The sequence below is a fragment of the Lepidochelys kempii genome, chromosome 15, assembly GCF_965140285.1.
Source record: "Lepidochelys kempii isolate rLepKem1 chromosome 15, rLepKem1.hap1, whole genome shotgun sequence".
Lineage (NCBI taxonomy): Eukaryota > Metazoa > Chordata > Testudines > Cheloniidae > Lepidochelys > Lepidochelys kempii.
The window spans coordinates 17,090,775-17,114,384 of NC_136394.1; the positions used below are offsets into that span (position 1 = coordinate 17,090,775).

General features: G+C 41.2%; 1 protein-coding gene across 9 annotated transcripts in view; it reads right to left on the reverse strand.

Annotated features, from left to right (window-relative positions):
• The window catches only part of ARVCF (ARVCF delta catenin family member), a 444,466-nt gene that overhangs the window by 356,621 nt on the left and 64,235 nt on the right, over positions 1 to 23,610 (reverse strand). For 8 of the 9 annotated variants that reach the window (XM_073313188.2, XM_073313197.2, XM_073313196.2 and 5 more), the window contains exon 3: positions 12,856 to 12,908. The exons of the other annotated variant lie outside the window; for it this stretch is intronic. The gene's annotated coding sequence lies outside the window, so the exon portion shown is untranslated. The remainder of the gene's footprint in view (positions 1 to 12,855; positions 12,909 to 23,610) is intronic. 9 annotated transcript variants of the gene reach the window in all.

A 23,610-nucleotide genomic window follows, 5' to 3' on the forward strand; every position in this document is an offset into this window, starting at 1 on the left:
GTAGTGTCATCTGCAAACTTGCTGAGGGTGCAATCCACACCATCCTCCAGATCATTTATGAAGATATTGAACAAAACCGGCCCCAGGACTGACCATTGGAGCACTCCGCTTGATTCCGCCTGCCAGCTAGACATGGAGCCACTGATGACTACCCATTGAGCCTGATGATCTAGCCAGCTTTCTATCCACCTTATAGTCCATTCATCCAGCCCATACTTCTTTAACTTGCCGGCAAGAATACTGTGGGAGACCATGTCAAAAGCTTTGCTAAAGTCAAGGAACAACACGTCCACTGCTTTCCCCTCATCCACAGAGCCAGTTATCTTGTCATAGAAGGCAATTAGATTAGTCAGGCATGATTTGCCCTTGGTGAATCCATGCTGACTGTTCCTGATCACTTTCCTCTCGTCTAAGTGCTTCAGAATTGATTCCTTGAGGACCTGCTCCATGATTTTTCCAGGGACTGAGGTGAGGCTGACTGGCCTGTAGTTCCCAGGATCCTCCTTCTTCCCTTTTTTAAAGATGGGCACTACATTAGCCTTTTTCCAGTTGTCCGGGACCTCCCCCAATCACCATGAGTTTTCAAAGATAATGGCCAATGGCTCTGCAATCACATCCACCAACTCCTTTAGCACTCTTGGATGCACAGCATCCGGCCCTATGGACTTGTGCTCATCCAGCTTTTCTAAATAGTCCCGAACCACTTCTTTCTTCAAGAAGAGCTGGTCACCTCCTCCCCATGCTGTGCTGCCCAGTGCAGCAGTCTGGGAGCTGACCTTGTTCGTGAAAACAGAGGCAAAAAAAGCATTGAGTACATTAGCATTTTCCACATCCTCTGTCACTAGGTTGCCTCCCTCATTCAGTAAGGGGCCCACACTTTCCTTGACTTTCTTCTTGTTGCTAACATACCTGAAGAAACCCTTCTTGTTACTCTTAACATCTCTTGCTAGCTGCAACTCCAGGTGTCATTTGGCCTTCCTGATTTCACTCCTGCATGCCCAAGCAATATTTTTATACTCTTCCCTGGTCATTTGTCCAATCTTCCACTTCTTGTTTGTTAATCTCTAAGGTGCCACAAGTACTCCTCATTCTTAGGGTGGGGAGGCAGAGGAGAACCATGATGATGTCACTCCCCTGCCTTATATAGCTCTTGTGTAAGGCGGGAACCCTTTGTCTTCTAGTGGAAAACCACTGGCATTCCAAAAGGGGAGGGGGGGTATCCAGTACCAGGTGACTTGGACGCATGTCTCTGCAGGGCGGTGGCAGCCACTGTTCATAGGCTGTCTCCAGAGTCCGCAAAAAGACTAAGCTCTTTCACAGTCCATTGTCTGTGCTAATGGCCCATTAGCCCTTCCTGGCTAATGGCCCATTAGCCCTGCTGGTTGGGGGTGACACCCAAAGTAACACATTTGAAATACAGATACATAATTAATATTCCTAACTTCAGGTACAGCAATGATATAGGCGTACAAATTGGATAATCACATTCAGTAAATCATAACCTTTCCAATGATACCTCACATGTGCTATCTTGCATAAAGTATATCTCAGTTATGTCATATTCACATCATAAGCATATTTTCATAAAGAATATGGAGTGAAAGTCACATTTAGGAAACAATCTACCTCTGGATGTGCATATGCAATTCCCAGAAGGGCAGAACCTCATGCAACAAAAGGCAGAATTAATCCTTTATCTCTGACTATTGCTGTTCTCGAGGAATCCAGTCTTCCTGTCCCTTCAGTTCTCACTTTTCCTTTGACGTGTACACATACTTTAACTCCCATTAATGTTAATGGTGATTTCATTCAAATCAAGAGAAGAATTGATTAGGCTATAGAACTAACACAAAATAAAGATAGACCACACTACAGTAGCACCTCAGTAGTTCTCATTTAATATATAAAACCCAATAATTCTCACAAATAATCTGGCAGCCTCACCCCACTTCCCAGCAAAAATGTAATAGCACAGCTGTAGAGAAGTCTCGTGTTACTAAGACTTCATTACATTTATGGAATATCCTAATATACCAGAAGAATCATAAATAATTAAAACTAAACCATGTTAGTCAAAATAAAGAGATTGAAGTACATTTTGTGATGCAAATTCCTTGATTATTTCACAGTGTCAGTTCACTTACTAACCCTCAATGAGCCCTACTTATTAGTGTGAATTATCAAGGTTCGGCTCTGTTATCAAGATGTGGGGTAATTTGTGTCAGATATTCAGATTTTCTTTTAAATGCCCACCAGCAGTTTCATTCTGGGTATAGGACAGTCTCAATCCCTCAGTCTCATCTCAGATTTCAGATTTACCATGCGCATGAAAAATTGAACTTTGGTGTCAATTTAAGGCTAAACAAAGACTCTCCATCTAGATGTACTGACAATATTTTAAGATTTGAATAAACTGTTTTGGAGGTAAAATCATAGCACATAACGCAAGGCCCATAACACTGGCTTTGGTAACAGCACAGGCACTATGCAACTGGGTCTCATGAATAACCCTGTATCTTACTGGATGATCGTACATTCATGCATCCAAGTCACACAATATAATAAATACTTAGGCCATAACTTAAGTACCACAATAGACCTTCTGTGCCAACTGACAGTGTGACCTCATAACAAGGTTTGGAAATCATCAGCCAAGCACACAAGCCAATTTTTAAAGCAGGTCACTATAGGCAGAATTCTGTCAATCTAGATAATATGGCCAGAGCTCTTATGCACCGTTTAAAAAGCAGTTAGAAGTACATTCCCTCATTCTTTAAAAACAACTTCATTTCCACAAGTTTTTATTTAAAGAAAAAGCATTCTCTTTGCATTGAAAAATAATCCATCATGTGTTGAAGAAAATTAGGGGTATTCAAGGGGGAAAAAATTACTTGATAGATTCCACCACTGGTACAAAATGATAGGTTCCTTAAATTAAATGTTGCCATGTTAACAAGACTGATTTAATGCTCAAACTAAAAACAGCTAACATGTATTTTACTCAACTTTATTTTACTGAACTATAATCTTTGTGACAGGAGACTGTATTTTTTTTAAAGCTACAGGTTTTATTTTAAATCTTTTACATTGGCAAATATCACTCATGCCAGAGTAGCCATCGGGTCACAGGGACTCAAATCTGCAAGCTACTTAGCACCATGCAGTCCCTGGGTACTGAGAGCAATCACCACCTTGCAGGAGTGTTCAGCTGCTTGTAGGATCTCGCCTGGGCAGTACTGTCTAATGTCGCTCTGGATCTTATTCTTGCCCTTCCCGCCCCAGATACAAGTAATTCTCACTGAAGCCATGCAGGAATCAGACTGGCTAAATGAGGAGTGAAAATGCCAGCAGTTCAATGTATTAACAGGAGTGAACCCATTAAGTTCTTATACAGTGCATAACTAGAGAGAGGTCTGAACCAAAATTCCAGATCCAAACTCATCTCTAACAGCCTTACAGTTTAAATGTGGGTTTGATTCTATTCCCTGCTGAACTACAGACTAACGAAATTTCAGACTAGTATAAAATCCAGTCATTCAACCTTAGCAAATTAAAAAAAGATATAAACTTTCACTGACATCACATTCCTATGTCACTAACTGAGATAATGAGTCATTCAGAAAGAAGCAGGAAAGAGGAAGGGCTTGCTAGCGAAATTAATTAAGACAGAATATTATTGATATTTATAGGTAGGGTTCTCAGAAAATTACAGTTTAACTGCAATTTTAATATCCCAGCAATATAAGGCTACAGAACCCCTCACCTGGGAACATGAGACTTCTAGCATGGTCCCCTCAAGGCCTCTGCAGTTTGTTTTTATGCAAATATTGAAAGAGAACAACTACCAATGTACACAGGAAAATGTAGGCAAAGCCTGAGCTAAAACTGGGAAATCTGGAAAGAATGTATCCATTGGGAATGGAGTGGGAATTTTAGTTGGCTGGAAATAAAATAAGCATAATAATATAAAGCAATCCTGAGATGTTAATTTTAAGTTTACACTTTGGTCATAAACATTACATTTTTTCCAGATATTTCAGTGGCTGAATATAAGCAATGTCTTTTCAAATGTACAGATTTTATGAGAGAGAAAGCCAACTAATTGTCCTATTATCTATAAAGTTAACATTATTAGTCAGGCTAGTTAAGGGAAAGTTTTTACACTTTGTGAAGCAACTTTTAATACTGCCTCACAGTCAATTTAACTTTCTATTTCACTCTACGCAATCTCTTTGCAGCAGGGATGCGTCCAGACATTTCCCCAACCATACTGCACTATCCCCACCTATCACTTGAAGACTACACTGGAGAAAGTAGGGAAAACTGTGTCACAAACAAAACCAAATGAGATTACAGTTTAAACCACATTTATGGTAAGAATCTTGATAGCGATAATCTTACATTTATATATTTTTATCATTAAGTTTTAAAGCAATTTACAAATTTAAACTGATGCACAAGCTACTGAATATACAAGAAGAAAAGGAGTACTTGTGGCACCTTAGAGACTAACCAATTTATTTGAGCATGAGCTTTCGTGAGCTACAGCTAGCTCACGAAAGCTCATGCTCAAATAAATTGGTTAGTCTCTAAGGTGCCACAAGTACTCCTTTTCTTTTTGCGAATACAGACTAACACGGCTGTTCCTCTGAAACCTGAATATACAAGGTCACTACCACCCCCTTTGAAATACAGTCTTTTCTCAGGGTGTGCACAATAGCAGCCAAGCAACAGGAAAAAGTAAAGCCACAGATTAGGATAGGAGAATATATTTTGCTGGTAGGCTGGCAGAATACACTAGCTTCAGACTGAATTCGGTAACTTCAAGAAGCTTAATACTTTATACTAATGAAACAAGTTACAATAAGAAATAATAAAATTATATATTTATAATTTCTATAGACGCCTACATCTGAGAATCTTAAGAACTCTACAAACATTAATACACATTTCTTTTTATGAGATAGTTACAGAAAAAATTCACCACCACCAACCCCCCCCCCTTTTTTTTTAATTTATGAGGAAAACCAGAGCCACAGAGAGATTAAATGAATTGTGCAAGGTCATACAGCAAGTCAGTGGCAGAACCAGGAATAGAATCTGACCTCTTGGCACTTCATCCTGTATTTCAGCCACCAGACATTGCCTAAACATTTCATAAGTAGAAGTAGTTTTAAATCAAAGCTGTGACAGCTAGCAGTATAAAATTTAACATTCTCAAAGCATAGGCAATGTGCTTCCTCTCAAGTGGATTCCAAAGCTAGTTCACAGCTTGCCAGCCAAGAACGCTGCAGAAAGGTATGGGAGTGTAAGGCCAAGCAAAGGTGCTCTCTTGGACCTGTCCTAATGGCCAAAATGGTGTGTTTCAATCCTGTCAGCTCAATTAAGTTATCTTAACACAGTTGAAAAGCTTTGCTAAGATACAAACTAACATATATGAAGCCATGTTAGTTGGCAACGTTTTAGCCTATTGCAGAGCCTAGGCTAAAACATGACCAACCAAAACCACTTCATAAGTCTTAGTGGGGCTTTTCAATTGAGTTTACTAATTCCATACAGCTGACACAACTGATACACAGCCTTTTTGCCCATAAAGCCTTGAAAGACAGTCTCTTCACTGCTATTCAGTGTTCACAGTCATCACTAGCTCAAAGAATGTGCATAAGTGCTCCCAAATCAGAGTTTCTACATCAGAGCAATTTAGAGTGATCTCATTAATAATTTTGCTTTTACCACCTCTTCATTAAAAAATAGAGACAAATCAAATTTTAGATAGTGCTGAAAGTTCTTTTGCTAACTTTGATGACTTGGACGTGCCTGGGGTTTTATCTTTTAATTGGATAACCACTAGATATTAAAATAGACCTGTTATTCAGAGCACTCAATTTAAGACATTCTGAATATATAGCACTAAGTGGACATTACCAGGGAGTAGATTTAAGAGCTGTTCCTCCCTGTCCCCTGCCTATTAAGTGATGGAAGTAGGACTTCTGTCAGCATTACTGCACACTAGCACTATTAATTTTATATGTCCACCCCAGCTAGGTCAATAAGTCCTTGTCTGCACTGGGATTTTGCTACTGAAGTAGTTGCATCAGTTCAAGTCTGTAGTGTAGACATGGTTTACACCTAGGCAGCATGGCTTGCTCAAGTGCAGTTTATACCTGTTTGAAACTAGGCATTGTGACATGGCACAATGGGTCACAGTGGCACTCATTCAAATTTGGCCTGGCTGCCCCTTCGTTAACATGACAGTGTGGTCATCATTATGGAAGGGCGGTCAGGCCAAACCTGAGTGGCGCTGTGATTACATTTGCCAGATCGCAACACCTGAAACAAGGAGCTGGCCCCAGCTGCACAGGACAGTAGCTGCTGCTGCAAGGTGATTTCAGAGTGGGCTCACTTCGCAAAATTCAGATCTATGGAAATATTTTATCACAGTGACTTCTCTTGAAAATTTATGCCAGCACCGAATGAATATAGCTTTCTCAGAGTTCTGGGGAGGGAGGACAGAACTGATGGAAAGTTTTTGGCAATCAAGTCATGTAAACATAACTTGATCTCACCAAAAAAGTCAGTTTGTATATGCAGTCTGGTCAATAAGGAATAGCTACACAAAACAGTTGCCCAAGTTCTAGGGCAAGAATGATTGTTTAGCGCCTGAAATTTGGGGATTATTTTCCCTGAGAAACTGTCAATTAGCATAACTTTGAAACCAGCTCAACTCTTTCTGACTACCAGGCTGTAACTATGACAACAAGATCCAGGAACCTACAATAAATATGATAAAGTGTCAATAACCCAGCCTTTTACATGTAAATAGATAAAGAATAAGAAAGACAGAGAAGACCCCTACCCAGGCTTTAGCTTCAGTTTTTACATTTCTTCCATGCTGGGAATGCTATCACATCCCCATTTCCCACTAGAATAACTTTAAAAAAAAGGGGAAGAGAGAAAAAACGCTTTTGGAAAAATCCTTTAGAACTAAATCTGCAACAGGGGAGATTTAGGTTAGATATTAGGAAAAACTTTCTAACGGTAAGGACAATTAAGCTCTGGAGTAGGCCTCCAATGGAGGCTGGGGAATTCCTGTCATTGGAGGTTTTTAAGAACAGGTTTGTCATTGGAGGTTTTTAAGAACAGGTTAAGCAAACACCTCTCTGGGATGGTCTAGGTATGGTTGGTCCTGCCTCAGAGCAGAGGGCTGAACTAGATGACCTCTCAAGGTCCCTTCCAGCCCTACATTTCTGTGATTCTAAAAATAGAGAATAAGAGCCTTTCTATAGAATGTTTAAACAAAACTATGAAATTCTATAACAGGGATAAAATCTCTATTAAAATCTACGAGTTGATTTAAAAATTCTACAGACAGGATCTAATTCTTTATTAAACCATATAGATTTTCTGAAGTAATTTCAGAAGAATCTTAGAAATGAAGCTGAGAGGAAATAAACCTTATTCAAGGTTTTGGCTACTCTTTCCAGTTGTATTTGCATTTTCATATACACCAACACTTATAGGTCAGAGCTGTGCATGAAAGACCACATGGTTATGGAACATTAACCAGAGACACTGTAAGACTTGCCTCAGCACTTAGAGTAGCGACTGGCAAAGATGCCAAAAAGTTGCTTCTCTCTGCCTCATTCAGCAATCTGGAAGCAATCCTTGGAGAAATCTGGTGCCTCCCCTTTCCACATGATAATATTTAAGAAGTGGCCCACAAGACTGATATCAGATAGCAGCAGCATGCAGATCAAGTTCATTATCACTGAAAGCAGGAGAGGAGCAGGCTCTTTACAGCTGACTGAGAGCAATTCTGCAACTAATAGGCTATAAGGAGCCTTAAAACCAGGTAAGACGTGGTATAGTGGCCTCGAAGAAAATAATCTAAAATTCACCAGAACGCTTCCACTGAGCTATCCATCAGCTCAGGCTGGACAAACCTCAGACCTCATGTTTATAGGAGAAATGACACTATGTGGAAAACATTACTAGAGAATTAAACACTGGGAACAGAGGAGAACAGAAAAAGACTGAAGCCATGGGAGTGAACTAGAAAAGGGAACAAGAAAAATGGGAGGAAATGGAGAGGGAGAAAAACAGAGGAGGAAACTGGAGGTGAGAAAAGAGCGGAGAGGAGTGGGAGAAAGAATCAAAAAGAAAAAAGAAAAACAAAACAAAACAAAAATCCAAAATCAGAATGATACATGGGGGGGAGGGCGGCAGATTGAAGACATGGAAAAAACATAGGTGAGATACAGCAATGACACCAGGGAAATGAAGGCCTCTGAACATGCCCATGCCAAACAGGATTGCTTGGAGCTACCAGCTACAAAGTTGCAGCCTACTCAGTGAATCATAATTCAAATACCATTTCTGCCTTCCATTATAGAAGCTCTCCAACTGTTTCTAGCTATGAATGGCAGACACCATCCTAATCTAAATACCTTGAAGCCACAGTACTTAAGGGCAGCAAAAGCTTTTAGGGGCACACACTAGAACTAGATAACTCAATAAAAGCAATAAAGATAATTCAATGCTCCAGACAGGTGGGTCATCATGAGGAGACACGAAGACAACCCCTTTTTAATCTCTTGCTGAACTATTGCATCTATTGAACTGTTCACAAAAACTTGCTAACGGAATCCTTGCAGCCACTAATGCTGCAGAGGACTTAGAGTTGTGTATTATTACTGAATAGCTGTTATACTACTCCCTACTTAGCTTAAATATTCCTTTAGGGTATGGATTGCTTGATGCAACTGGAAAACATACAGAGACTGTCTTAAGATCAGCCATCCATTCATAATGAGTATTTTCAGAAAGCAATAAAGGATAGGAGCTAAAAATTTAAAAACCCACAGAATTACATCAAAGTCAACCCCAGATTTGACTTGGTAAGAGCCTTGTTTGTTAGAATATATACAGTAAAACATTTTAAAATTTCTTGCTATTAAATAAGCTATTTTCTAATTGGGAAACAGAAAATCAATAAACTAAAAGCACATTTGTCCTGATGTTCTGCTAATGCACGTACGCCCTGAAGCCACTGCATCTTGGACCACGATCTCATCAGATTGCACAATCTAAATAATTAAAAGAAAAGGAGTACTTGTGGCACCTTAGAGACTAACCAATTTATTTGAGCATGAGCATCCGATGAAGTGAGCTGTAGCTCACGAAAGCTCATGCTCAAATAAATTGGTTAGTCTCTAAGGTGCCACAAGTACTCCTTTTCTTTTTGCGAATACAGACTAAAACGGCTGTTACTCTGAAACCAATCTAAATAGTTGTATGCAGTTGTATAGCCATGTTGGTCCCAGGATATTAGAGAGACAAAGTGAGTGAGGAAATATCTTTTAATTAGACCAACTTCTGTTGGTGAAATAGACAAGCTTTCAAGCTTACACAGAGCTCTTCTTCAGGTGTCAGCCTCCCTCAGTGCTTAGAAGGAAAAGCCTGTAGGAAATGGTATGGAGGGTATTCAATAGATGTCACTCTTCCATTTCAGTCAATACATCCCAACATGGGGCAGTACTCTTTCAGAGGTGTCATACAGCACTCATGGTTAGAGATCTCACTGCACTCCTTGGAAGAATAAGTGTCCTGCCTAACTTGTCTCTGTTGTTTTACTACTTCATGTCCTAAATTGTCCTGTAGTAAATTGTTGTGCTTTAAGCAGCATTCAACCCCAGAGATGGCTGCATTCCACCAGTGGATGAAGTGTGTAAACAGCTAGTGTAATAAGAACACTACACATTGGGATATTGCTTTTTCAGGTCCCACTGTAGTTTCCAGGAAGAGCTGAAAGGAAGAAAAATAGCTCAGACTGTAACTGCTAATCTGACAAAAGACTCAGCTTTTAAAGAGAGGGGCAGGGGGAAGCTTGCTAAACCATCAATACCAGAATAGCATTCAAGAGCCTGCTTCTGCCCAAGAAAGGCTCATCAAGATGATACAAGGCTCAGAGCTGTTAGCACAGCTGACAAATACCAACTCTATCTGAAAGTTCCTATTTTTACATTTTTGAAAGTTTCCTGCTGTGTACTTCCTCTGGAGCTTCCCCCACAATTTTTTAAACCCATCTATGTCCTTTTATAAATACCGATATTGCTATACCCGTTTCACACAAGGATTATTTAATACATTGGAGTAATATCCGGAGAACCCAATGCAGGACTGGGGACTCCTCGTTCTAAACACTATGAAAACATAGAATCATAGAATCATAGAATATCAGGGTTGGAAGGGACCTCAGGAGGTCATCTAGTCCAACCCCCTGCTCAAAGCAGGACCAATTCCCAGTTAAATCATCCCAGCCAGGGCTTTGTCAAGCCTGACCTTAAAAACATCTAAGGAAGGAGATTCTACCACCTCCCTAGGTAACGCATTCCAGTGTTTCACCACCCTCTTAGTGAAAAAGTTTTTCCTAATATCCAATCTAAACCTCCCCCACTGCAACTTGAGACCATTACTCCTCGTTCTGTCATCTGCTACCATTGAGAACAGCCTAGAGCCATCCTCTTTGGAACCCCCTTTCAGGTAGTTGAAAGCAGCTATCAAATCCCCCCTCATTCTTCTCTTCTGCAGGCTAAACAATCCCAGCTCCCTCAGCCTCTCCTCATAACTCATGTGTTCCAGTCCCCTAATCATTTTTGTTGCCCTTCGCTGGACTCTCTCCAATTTATCCACATCCTTCTTGAAGTGTGGGGCCCAAAACTGGACACAGTACTCCAGATGAGGCCTCACCAATGTCGAATAGAGGGGAACGATCACGTCCCTCGATCTGCTCGCTATGCCCCTACTTATACATCCCAAAATGCCATTGGCCTTCTTGGCAACAAGGGCACACTGCTGACTCATATCCAGCTTCTCGTCCACTGTCACCCCTAGGTCCTTTTCCGCAGAACTGCTGCCTAGCCATTCGGTCCCTAGTCTGTAGCTGTGCATTGGGTTCTTCCGTCCTAAGTGCAGGACCCTGCACTTATCCTTATTGAACCTCATCAGATTTCTTTTGGCCCAATCCTCCAATTTGTCTAGGTCTTTCTGTATCCTATCCCTCCCCTCCAGCGTATCTACCACTCCTCCCAGTTTAGTATCATCCGCAAATTTGCTGAGAGTGCAATCCACACCATCCTCCAGATCATTTATGAAGATATTGAACAAAACCGGCCCCAGGACCAACCCTTGGGGTACTCCACTTGATACCGGCTGCCAACTAGATATGGAGCCATTGATCACTACCCGTTGAGCCCGACAATCTAGCCAGCTTTCTACCCACCATATATAAAGACGTGGTCCCAAACCCAGAGAGCTTCTAATCTAGGATCTCAAGGCACTTTTACAGACATTAAAAATTTAGTCTTCTAACACTTCTGAGGTAGGTATTATCCCCATTTTATTAATGGGGGAGATGAAGGACAGAGATAAGCGAATCACCCAAGATCACATAGGTAGTCTGTTGCAGAGTCAGAAATACAGGCCATGTCTCAACTACCAATTATGTGTTTTAACTGGTAGATGTTCTTCCATATATAATACAAAGGGGTTTTGAAGAATTTGACTGATATTTAGCACATTCTGATATGACAAATTATGTCCCAAAACAATCCTTCAGTGATAAGCAATGAGAAAACTATAAACTGTTCTACACTCATATTAATTTTCTTTTAATGGGAGACACTTACCAAGATGGGTTTCAGAGTGGTAGCCGCGTTAGTCTGTATCAGCAAAAACAACAAGGAGTCCTTGCGGCCCTTTAGAGACTAACAAATTTATTTGGGCATAAGCTTTCGTGGGCTAAAACCCACTTCATCAGATGCACGGAGTGGAGAATACAGTAGAGAGGTATAACCCAAATAAATCTGTTACTCTCTAAGGTGCCACAAGGAGTCCTCGTTGTATTTACCAAGATGATTATTCACGTCTCCGAAGTAATAGAAAAGGACAAGAAACACCTGCATTTTTTGTTTTTAAAGTGCCACTGCTCTACATTTTAAACAAAAGACGAACAAGGCATTATATGGCTTGTGAACAGTTGCCACTATTACTAATGCTCTTCTTTGAGTACTCAGTATATGCAGGGCCCTGTATTAATTATCCTGTCTCCCTAGCAGTATGTTCTATACATAACATCTACCTCATTATGATAAAAACAAAACCGTCAGATTGAACAGAAGCAAATACACATTTTAATCTACATGGTAACGGTTCTCAGATTTGTGGAGTGCTGCTCATTTCTGCTTGCACATCCAGGGACACTGGCATGTGAAGCTAAGTTAGGGCATTTGCTAAAAGTACCCATGCGAAGAGTATAAAAGTACCCATGCGAATAGTGTGAAAACAGGCATCCCTTATGATGCATTTTTAATCACCTATTTTGCTTTCTTTATAATCCTGCCTGTTCCCTTCTCTACCCTTCCCTTGCCTACATGCAATCACACTGGAAGATAAGCTCATTACAGAGCAGCATGGGAAAACTATCACCAGTCAGAAATGAATCAACAGATGCAAAGCTTTGTATCAATGCCTGCCATTTGCATCACAAGGAGAGTGTGATGGTATCCCATCTAGCTTGTAGTCTGTACTGAACATAAATACTGAACCAACATCTTGCTATACATAAATGAACAGATCCAAGATGAGGTCTTCTTATGCTACCACAATAAATATTACTTTTTTTCTTTCAGGTCATCTTGTCAGGATTCCCTGTTATATTACACTTTACTAATACCAAAGAATGAGGTTATTTACTCTGGTAAAAAGAACCAGGAGTGCTTGTGGCACTTTAGAGACTAACAAATTTATTTGGGCATAAGCTTTCGTGGGCTAAAACCCTGGTAAATAATGTCTTACCTTATCAGGTTTCTAACTTGATGTTAGTTCCATGTGACACGTGATTGAGAACTCTGTAATGATAGGTCAAAACATAATCAGTATCTACTGAGCCAGACTGGGAAACTGTTAACAAAAAAATTCAAATATATTTCACCACATTTTAAACCCAGGCATACTGTAGTTCATTAGCATGAAGCCCCTCTTCGTGCTATTGCTTAGTCACTATTGCTCAAGTGACTCATAAAAGGAAAAAAATGTATTATACATTTTGTCTGGTTCTAACTTCAGCAGCTTAAAAAAAACCAAGAATCCAAGAAGCAAAGATGACCAATTTAAACACTGCAGAATAATTCTATCAGTACCCCAAACAGTGCCCAAAAATCCTATCACTAGTCTAAACAAAGAGTTTTTGTTACAACAATGCTGGTTTCATGCCATTTTAGGAAAAAAAGACTCACTCCCGGATGCAGTGTAGACATGCCCTAAGGTTGTTACTGCATTTTAGTAGCCCACTTTATGTTAAAACACTGATTCTCCTTCTTGTATGGTAGGTGTTGGCAATTTTATCCTGATTGATTTGTACATCTGGAATGATTTCCCTCTGGTTTTAGTTTGCATGGATTTTATATATGAGCAACATTGCTCTACTTGCTTTTATATTTAATTTTGTCCCATTTTGTCAGAAACCACGGACCTGATTTTGATCCCATTGAAATAAATAGCAGAACTTTCATGGATTACAAAGCAAGCAGGACTGGGCCACATTTTTGCAACATGGGATTTGCGTTGCCATGGTAAAAGGCTCAAGCTGTAATAAAATTGAACTTTAAGCTTTGTACAGCACATCAGTAACTAAGGCAAAATTTTCACACTCTACCATCCTACATGGGGGAAGGAAAAGAGAAAAAACTACATAAATATTTTAACATGTTTATATATTAAGTATTTTCATACAATTCATGGCTCCTTTGAAAAATATGGAGCCAATTCTGCTCCCTTTACTCATACAAGTAGGCTAGTAGCCCTATTGATTTCAATGGGACTATTCATACCAATATAGAAAGCAAAATTTGGATCTCTGTTCCTTAACAAATTAAGCAAAGTGATCAAGCATTATGGCATGTAACTACATTATGTACACCAAAGTTTGCTCTTTTTAAATACTATAGTGACATTGAGGATAAATTTAGGAATTGCTCTCTGTATAAAATTGTACACGAAAGTATCTGAAAAATTATGTCTATGATGTACATTTATATGGTGTATATTCATCGAAGGGTTCCAAAGCATTTTACAAATGTATGTCTGGAATCACCTTTGCATACACTGGGGTATCATTTCAAAAAAAAATTCAGGGGAAGGAGCAAAATTGCGTCAGCAAACAGAACATTATAGGCGATTATATTATATCCTGCAAAGTTGGGGAGGGGACAAAAGTGAAAGACATAATGGACCATACAGACTTACAAAAAGTTGGGAGGGGCAAACCAAACTCTGGTGTGGGGAGACAACTCTCCCCACTGCATATGATGCTCCTGGCATACATTCATACATCCTTATCTGCATGATTATTTTAAATGTATCACAGAAGAAATGTTAGTGCATTTTTTAAAAGTCCTTTGATGTCTTAAGGGACATCTATGAAAAGACCCCATGTGTCAATCCTTACTTGTGCAAGTAGCCCTTATCTAATTAGTTCTCCTGAAGTCACTGGGTTTACTTGTGTAAGTCGAGGTTGTAGGATCAGGCCCAAAACTGGTACAGTAGCCCCCAATTTAACCAAAACTAGCCTACAATACACACATCTTAAGCACAACTCGTAAGAAAGTTTAATTCCTTGTTCCTCCTTCTCCCTTCACAAACTGACTTTTTTTTTTTCTGTTAAAAAAATGTAAGGCCAGTAGCCTCACCCCTGTGCATTACCCTAATTTGTCAGCATGTAAAAGTGAAGAAGGAAGATGCATTTTAGTAAGGAAACAGACCATAATTTCTTCTTTCTAAAAGTTTATACAAAGGCCCAGAAAAATATTTTTAAAGTAATTTTCTTTAGTGTCCTTTGAGCCCAAGTTCAGAAAGTGTTTTTTTGACAAGGATGACCATTATGCTAAGATCAAAGCATATTTTGCCACCATCTGGAATTAGCAAAAAGAAATTCCATCCGGGAGGAAAGGGATCATATTTGAAATTCCTTTCATTCCGCTGGAGCAATCTCCCAGCTTTTAGAAATTGTTCAGGCTCTGGAAGATGGTTCAAACTAAGATTCCCAAAGGGATTAAGAGAAATGGGAGGGGAGCCAGCAGGCTGTAGACACAAGCTTTACGTACCAAACATTCTCTTCCATAATTCACTAGGCATGAAATTGCCTTATATATTATCTGGCTTTGGACCAAAACAAGTCTCATTTGCCAGTTCAAGAGCAAAACAAATTTATGTGTACAAAAAAGACATGTGTAATGTGCTCATTTCAAGGATTTTAAGATTAAAATACTTACTTGCTTTTATTTAAAAACACCTTATATAACATTCTAGTGAGTCTTACATTTTCAGAGAGCACCGTCGTAATTCATCCACTTCCCATGCTCCTGAACAAGGCATTGTGCGGTGTACTTCCTATTTTATGTTCCAAGCTATACACTCAATCCTGTATGCCCTTTGCGTAGAATTCCCATTAAGAAAGGCATGCAGAAGGAAGCCCTATATGAGCACAATGAATCTCTATGCCAGTGCATTGTTTTGCTTGCCTGTACTGCAGCATAGGCATTTCATTTCAGCTACTTTATAGATTGATCCTCCAGTCCTTATGGGGGCTAGGCTCCTGAGTAGGGAGGATCAGGTCTTAACTGAGTATGCACTCAACTTTTTAATAATTCTGTATTTGGGAAACAAGTACTCTATTTGTAGGAGTCTGTTTTCCCTTTTACAGGCAAAGGAGGGCATAGCATTAAGGACACATTGGTAATACAGTTAGTAAGCCAATTACAAAACATCAGCACCTAGCTATGGCAACTTTATAATGCAGTTCTTTATAACACAGTTCCAACAAGAGACCATTGTACTTATTGTTTTAATTGGAACCTTAATCTGTATTAAAATGTGTTTCTACCCTGAAAGGTGACTAAAAATGGCATGAGATTTCACATTTATTACCTCAAATTTCCAAAGCAAATTTGTAGTACACGTTAAAAGATGAGTTTTCTAACAGCCAGCCCTACAAACTCCACCTAGATTTAGTTACACTGAGTTCTTTCTAGCTCACAAATCATCAACAATAATAAAGATTCTGCTGGTTAAATTCTGCCCCTTCTTACACATGTGCAGATTAATTATCTTCAAAGGGGTTGCACAAGTGCAAATGAAGGCCAAATTTGGCCCTACAGTTGGAAGGTAAGGGCTGAGGCTGCAATATGCCAAGCACTTCTGTTTTCAGTGGAAACTGAGAGTGCTCAGTCCCTCCCCAGCAGCCCTCAGCACTTTAGATGAGTGGGTCTGTTCGCAGGTGAAACAATTCAGCACAAAAAGTACGGCCACCCAACTTACTTTAACGATTAAAGCACTGATGTTGCTGGGAATACACATAACGGGGTCCAATTCTCCATGGCCTTGCAATATGTGTAGGCTTACACCTGACCTACGTGAGTTTAAAACATATTATTAAATCAGAATGGTAGCATTTAACACCCACTTAGAACAGGGGCAAGCAACTACACAAGATGCAAAGCTGTGGAGAGCAGCTCCAGGTACATCTGCACTGCAGCTGGGAGCGATCGTCTTAGGGCTTGGCTACACTTGAGAGTTAGAGCGCATTAAAGCAGCCTCGGGCACCCTAGCTCACTACCCATCCACACTGGCAAGGCACCTAGAGTGCTCTGACTCCACGGCTACAGTGCTCCTGGTATTCCACCTCAGCGAGAAGATTAATGCTTGTTGCACCTTGGCTGAAACACCCAGGCGTCAATGTGAACAAGGTGTTGCATTACTGTGCTCTGATCAGCCTCCGGAAACATCCCATAATCCCCTTAAGTCAAGTGGCCACTCTTCTCATTGTTTTGGAATTGCTGCAGGAATGAGGATATGCCCTTTGAAAGCTCTGTTTCTGACAGCCGGCTGCTTATCTGCTCCGAGACAAAGCAACCATTCCTATTGAATGCTGTGTGTGAGAGAGAGAGACTGGGAGGAGAGGGGGTCTGCTGCTGTCTGAACTTACAAGACAGCATGCTGACATGCTCTCACCCCCCCCAAAAAACCCACTCTCTCTTCCCCCACATACACACAACACACTCCCTGTCACACTCCACCACCACCCATTTGAAAAGCACATTGCAGCCACTTGCATGCTGGGATAGCTACCACAATGCACAGCTCTCTGTGGCCGTTGCAAGAGCTGCTAATGTGGCCATGCCAGTGCGCTTGTAGGTGTCAGTGTGGACAGATTGCACCACTTTCCCTACTGTGCTCTACGAAGGCTGGTTTAACTCAAAGCGCTCTACACCTGCAAGTGTAGCCATGCCCTTAGCCTCTGTAGACAGACCTGAACAGCAGTATGGATGCTCAAGACCTCAAGCCCACCTGATCCCCTAGGCTTGACATCCTGTTGAAGTGCAATGGCCACACTACTATTTTTAGTGTGTTAGCTCCAGTCTGCCTAACCACTCCTAGCAGCAGGGTAGCCAGACCCTCCGAGACCAAATCGGTAAGGTCTCTTCTACAAACAAGTTGCACTGGTTTAACTAAAAGTGTAATATTGCACTAATTTTGTTAAACCAGTGCAACTGTGTGTGTGAACGCTACACCAGATCAAACGTGGCTTATATTGGTTTAGCATGCCCCTGTTAATTACATTATTATTTAAACAAACTAAACCTGTGTGAGCCACGTTTAAACTGGGGTAGTATCCCCTTACAAAGTTGCACTGGTTTAAAACACATAATGCAATATTACACTTTTAATTAAACCAGTGCCACTTGTGTTTTGACCAAGCCTAAGAGGGTGCCATTTTTGCTTATTCACTTTTCTGAATAGAGCTGCCATTAAGTACAAAATAATTCCATTAAAACAAGCTTCGTAATGTGAATGCACTTTTAAAATTATCTTTTAAAAAGTGCATTAAGTCTAACAAGCTATATACCAAGTATGATGCTATTTGAAATGCTACAGCTATCAAAGCCTCAGCAACAGAGCTTCCGTCACAAAAAGTATACCCAGCCTTGTTTAACTGTTCTATCATTACAGCTATAATTATTTAGATCGAGTGTACAGGCAGACAAACCAAAGTACCACATAAAATTCATGCTCAAGTCTTCTTACTGTAATTTTTAAAACAACAGATGATTTAGCTTTTTTTAAAATTTACACATAATTTTTTCAGATTATAATGCAGAAGGTAAAAGAAAAAAATGTTACCATCTCAGTGTATGATTCAACTGGTGTATCAAAAAGACAGATGTAAGTCCCCAGTGAATTCAAGGGTTGTTAATCAGAAAATAGGTTTTCCCCCATGGAAAATTAATGAAAAGATTCTATTTGAAAACGTCACCAGGATACCTCATGGTAGTCATAGTTCAGGAGCTTCATACATTCTCCTCTACAAGCCACGCTCACTGGCTGGATAACACTTCCAGTGATGCACCATGGGCATCCCTCCTGCTGATCCACCACAGTGCACTGTGGGACAGTCTATACCAGGGGATCTCAAACTTCATTGCACCGTGACCCCCTTCTGACAACAAAAAATTACTACATGACCCCGGGAGGGGAGACCAAAGCCTGAGCCTGAGCCTGAGCCCTGGCTTCAGCCCTGGGTAGCAGGGCTTAGACTCCAGCTTCAGCCCCAGGCTCCAGCAAGTCTAATGCCAGCCCTGGTGATCCCATTAAAATGGGATCCCGACCCACTTTGGGGTCCCAACCCACTGTTTGAGAACCGCTGGTCTATACCTTTATATTCATCCTTTTCACAAGACTGTGGTAAATCTTATTCAGAGTATGCCTTGTGAGGTATCATTTGAAAATTCATAATTTACTGATCATTATTGTCCTGGTAAAATTACTCCTGCGGGAGTTCTGCACCACTGTGCGTGTGCAGAATTCATGTCCAGCGCAGAATTCCTTGCCCTTGAAAATACATTCTGCCCGAGAAGTGCTGCAATTCCACCTTTCACCCATCAGAGGCCGCTGTGATGACAAAACAGCCAGCAGGCAGCTGCATTCATCACAGCACCCTGCCCACAAAGCCAGGTTAGGACAGACAGACTAGGGCACATGGTGCTGCAGGGGGGGTCACAGACTGGGGTTCAGAAGGGCTAGTGGGGTGACAGCAGACTGGGGCGCAGGCTCAGGATCTAGAAGGGTGACAGCATTGAGCCAGAGGCTGAATGGGAGGGAGGCTGCAAAGACACGTGGGGATGGGAGTGCAGGGACACACAGGGACAGGGCAGATGTGTCTGACTGAATGGAAGAGGCTTGGGGTCAGCTGGGGTCCGCATGGGGGAGGCTCCCCAACTCCCTAATGATCCCTTCCTTTCCCTGCCCCAAAACCTGGGACTGGGTAGCACAAGACGCTCATTTCTGGGGACAAGTCTGGGACTGGGAGTTTGCTGGTGTTGCTCTGCAATATAATTCAGGAGTTGCCAGTTAGAAGCACTCATATAATTCAGCTGAGGGTGATGTTGCATGCTAGAGGTTATGTGTGAACAGACCATGAGTGGTAGTTCTCACAGTGAAGCAGTGTAAAAGCTGAAAACTGAGGGGTCAACAGTCCAGATTGTACCCTGGGTAATGTCATGGGGAGATATAATTTGTCTGAGGAACCTGGCCTATAGAGGAGAATGGGGTCGGAGGTACCCATACTACAACTTCCAGAAGGTCCAATGGCAGCATTGCATAACTGAATATTTTGAGTTTTCAACCCAAAACTTTCCAGTTTTCTGGTGTTCAATTTTTTCATTAAAAGTCTAAATTCTCCAAGTAAAGCAGATGCTTAATGAAAATCTTGGTTTAGTCAAAAGACCAATTCTATAGAAAAGTTATTTCAATGGAAAATTTCAGCTAGTCCTTGTTTCTATTGTAAACATTTTCCCCAACAAAAGTGAAGTCTCTTCTCCTTTTAAGCTGTTAATTTTACAACAGGATGAATAATAAATTCATTTGCTGCAAATCCAAGTAATTAAGGCTACGTGAGGGAAAAATGGAGAAGGAAAACTGCAGGACAATCCCTTTGCAATTTATTCACTGCACAGTCTGACTACATTTAGAGCAGAAGTAATACCAAGTTCAGACTCCAGATCCCACATTCAGAGGAGAACACACTGGACACACAGACCACACACCTGAAGGATCTATGTCTATGCACTGGCCTTGAGTCCGCCTGTTCGTGTAGCCCAACTCCCTCCTTGGAGCTCTGATGTCAGGAACTCTACATACAGAATACAGGTAAGTGATGAATTTACAATACTTAAGTAGGCAGATAATAGATTGAAAAGTATTTGACTATGAAGGTCCCACTTTTTCAAGCAGGAGGAGATTTTGTTTCCCCTGTTTCCTGCATTCCATCCAAAGTCTTTACTCTGCCTTTCTGACAAAGTTAATTTCATCCATTATGTAGAAAAGGGAACTTGTCTAACATCTAGCAAGTCTAACATCTCTGCTACATACTTCCAAAACACAAAGAACTTGAAGAAAATGCAGAACAGAGTCCTGGGTAAAGAGGTGATAAGTACTTAGAACCCTTTATAGTCCTCTTCCCCACATGCCCCATTTTAACATTATGAGGTTTGCCAACAATCAAACAGAATAGCTAAAAGGAGCTATTCTAACACTTATGCCTGTTAAAAACCAATAGTCTCTCTACCCCATTAGTTAAAAAACACATGCAAACTGCTATTGCTGCAGCGAAAGGAAAACATATAGCTGGAAGCTCTACAGAGGCGGGAGAAGAGGAGCAATCATAGGCACAAGCCTTGGGAGCTCATTAGCAGTATTTCCCAGCAGGGCCGGCTCTAGGTTTTTTGCCCCCCAAGCAAAAAATTTGCCACCCCAAGCTCCAAGAGTGCAACTGTCCAAGCAAAAAAAAAAAAGAAAAAAAGGATGGTCGGAATACCGTCCGTGCTTGCTTTGCTGGTGCCTAGAGCCAGTCCTGTTTCCCAGATTGATGTCAGTGACAGAAATAACCCCTTGCCCAAATTACTGACTTCGAGAGAAAATCTGAGACTCAGAAGTGAATTTAAATATGTTCATTCATTCTTTCTTGTCAAACTCCAGATTCCATAAGGCTAAATAGGCTAATTTCAACAGTAAGGGCCAAATGCTGCTCAGCAACTCACTACACCAGTAGTTCCCAAACTTGTTCTGCCGCTTGTGCAGGGAAAGCCCCTGGGGGTCACGCTGGGTTTGTTTACCTGCTGCATCTGCAGGTTTGGCCGATCGCGGCTCCCAGTGGCCGCGGTTCGCTGCTCTAGGCCAATGGAAGCTTCTGGAAGCAGCGGCCAGTACATCCCTCGGCCTGCACCGCTTCCAGCAGCTCCCATTGGCCTGGAGCAGTGAACCATAGCCACTGGGAGACGCGATCAGCCAGATCTGCGGACGCGGCAGGTAAACAAACCAGTGCAGTCCGCCAGGGGGCCTTCCCTGCACAAGTGGCGGAACAAGTTTGGGAACCACTACACTACAAGTATCACTAATGAATCTGTACACTTTGCATAAAAATTTACATGTGTAAAGTGGCTGTAAAACTCTACCAAATCAGGTTGGTGGCATTTGATATCCACTTTGTACTCCTAAACCTGACTGTGCAAGGTGAGAGGCAGTGGAGACTCAAGCACAGCTTGCAAAAGTGAGTAAAGACTTTGTACCAGGTCCTGCTCTTAGATATACCACTGTGAATCTGAAATAACTGATTTCAGTGGAGTTGTATGGCCTTAAAGGTATTGGGCTGCAGCTTCCCACTTTGGCTGGGATGTGAAAGTAGATTTTAATCTCTCTCCACTCCTCCAGCTATAATCACTTCATCCACATCAGCCCTAATTACTCAGTCTCTTTAAGAACTAAGTATGGTTGCTCTTCTGATGAGTGATAGCAGATGTGAGGGCTTCCTAGTGAAGGAGGAATCAATGACGTTGAGTACAGATATATTCCAAGTTCTGGTTTTATTTATGCCAGTTCTGAAACAGTGGTGGTCAAAAACTGGCAGAAAATCCCTCTTTTCAGGAATCTCTGCCCCTTGCCAATTCCAGGGTCCCAGGAAGAAACTCTGCCTCAAGTATCAACCCCAATTAGAGACCAAGGCAAAAAGCCAACGCTTTTGCTTTGTGCACAGTTCCTGCTACTCAGACCTTGAAAACCAAAGCTCCCATCCCACATGGTATTTCTTCCCAAGATCACTAAGAAAAGGACTTTGAAGAGTATACGTAACTGCACTACCCGGTGATACCTGCTATAGTGTTGTTTTGTTTTTTTTATGCTGGCGAAGGGATTATGACCATATTGTACTTTTGGTGTTGGGACAGGCCACTCAAAAAAATGTGCCTAATATGTTCAGATTTTATTTCTAATTATGTGACTGGCAAGAGCAAAGGTTTATGTTGCATAGGTTACTGGAAGATCATAATGAACTTAGCATAAGTCACTGATCCTGAGAGAATATACCTGCCTTTTACTACTCAGTGAAATCAGAACATTTGTTTCATTGTTCTTCCAAACAAAAGCACCTAAGGCCATTGCACCTTAGGAGTGTACAAATACATATGTGCTTGCTTGAATTAATTTATAAGGAATTAGCACATTTTTGTGGGTTTCTGTACTTTAGGTATTATTGCCAAGATAAATAAACTTAAAAGAATAACCTTTGGGGTAAAACCAAAATATACAGACCAGATTTTTTTCCTCAAAAATAGTGTACTTCCAAGGACCTCAGAGATTTGTAATCAGCAAGCACAGACATTCCAAATGTGTCTGTAGCCCTCTGGCTCAGCAAACAGCCAGAACTATCAAAGTAAGGCATATTATATAGAATACTATATTAAGGCTGAGAAGGGCATTCCACACTAAGAGTCAAAATCACATCATTTACACCAATATACACGCAAATTAACTCCACTGATCTACTCTGTTCGCCTCAGTATTTAGCCCCACACCTCTATTTTCAGGCTTTCTCAACAAATGTTTTGGGGGTTGAGATTGCATCTGTCTGATCCTCAGCCCAACGATTCACATTTTTTAGGTGAGTGGAGAAGTCTGAATATACACCTCCTTGGCCATTTGAGTTAGATGACCACATTAAACCTAGGAAGGATTAGAATTACCTCTCCTCATATTCATTTGCAAGGAATTCTGAAGATTCAGAAGAGGAGGTTACTCCCCTTGTGCAGTAACTGAGGTTCTTCGAGATGAGTGTCCCTGGGGGTGCTCCACTCCAGGCGTTGGTGCACACCTGTGCCTTCACTCAGAGAGTTTTACAGGAGCGCCCATACAGGTCATGTGCACGCAAGGTGCCTGCCTCGCGCGCTGTTGTACGCTGAAGTGTTGTGTACGCTGAAGTGTTGTGTGCATCACCTTGTCCCCAGTTCCTTCTCTACCCCAGAACCTGTATCCAGCTCCAAAGTAGAGGGGAGGCGGGTGGGTAGTGGAGCACCCATAGGGACACTTGTCATGAAGAACCTCAGTTACTGCACAAGGTGAGTAACCTTCTCTTCTTAAACGGTCTGCAAAGAGATGGATGATAGAACTGTGAGTTGGAACCAGTGAGAGGTCTTCTAGGCCCTCAACCAAAGCTTCAAATTTTTT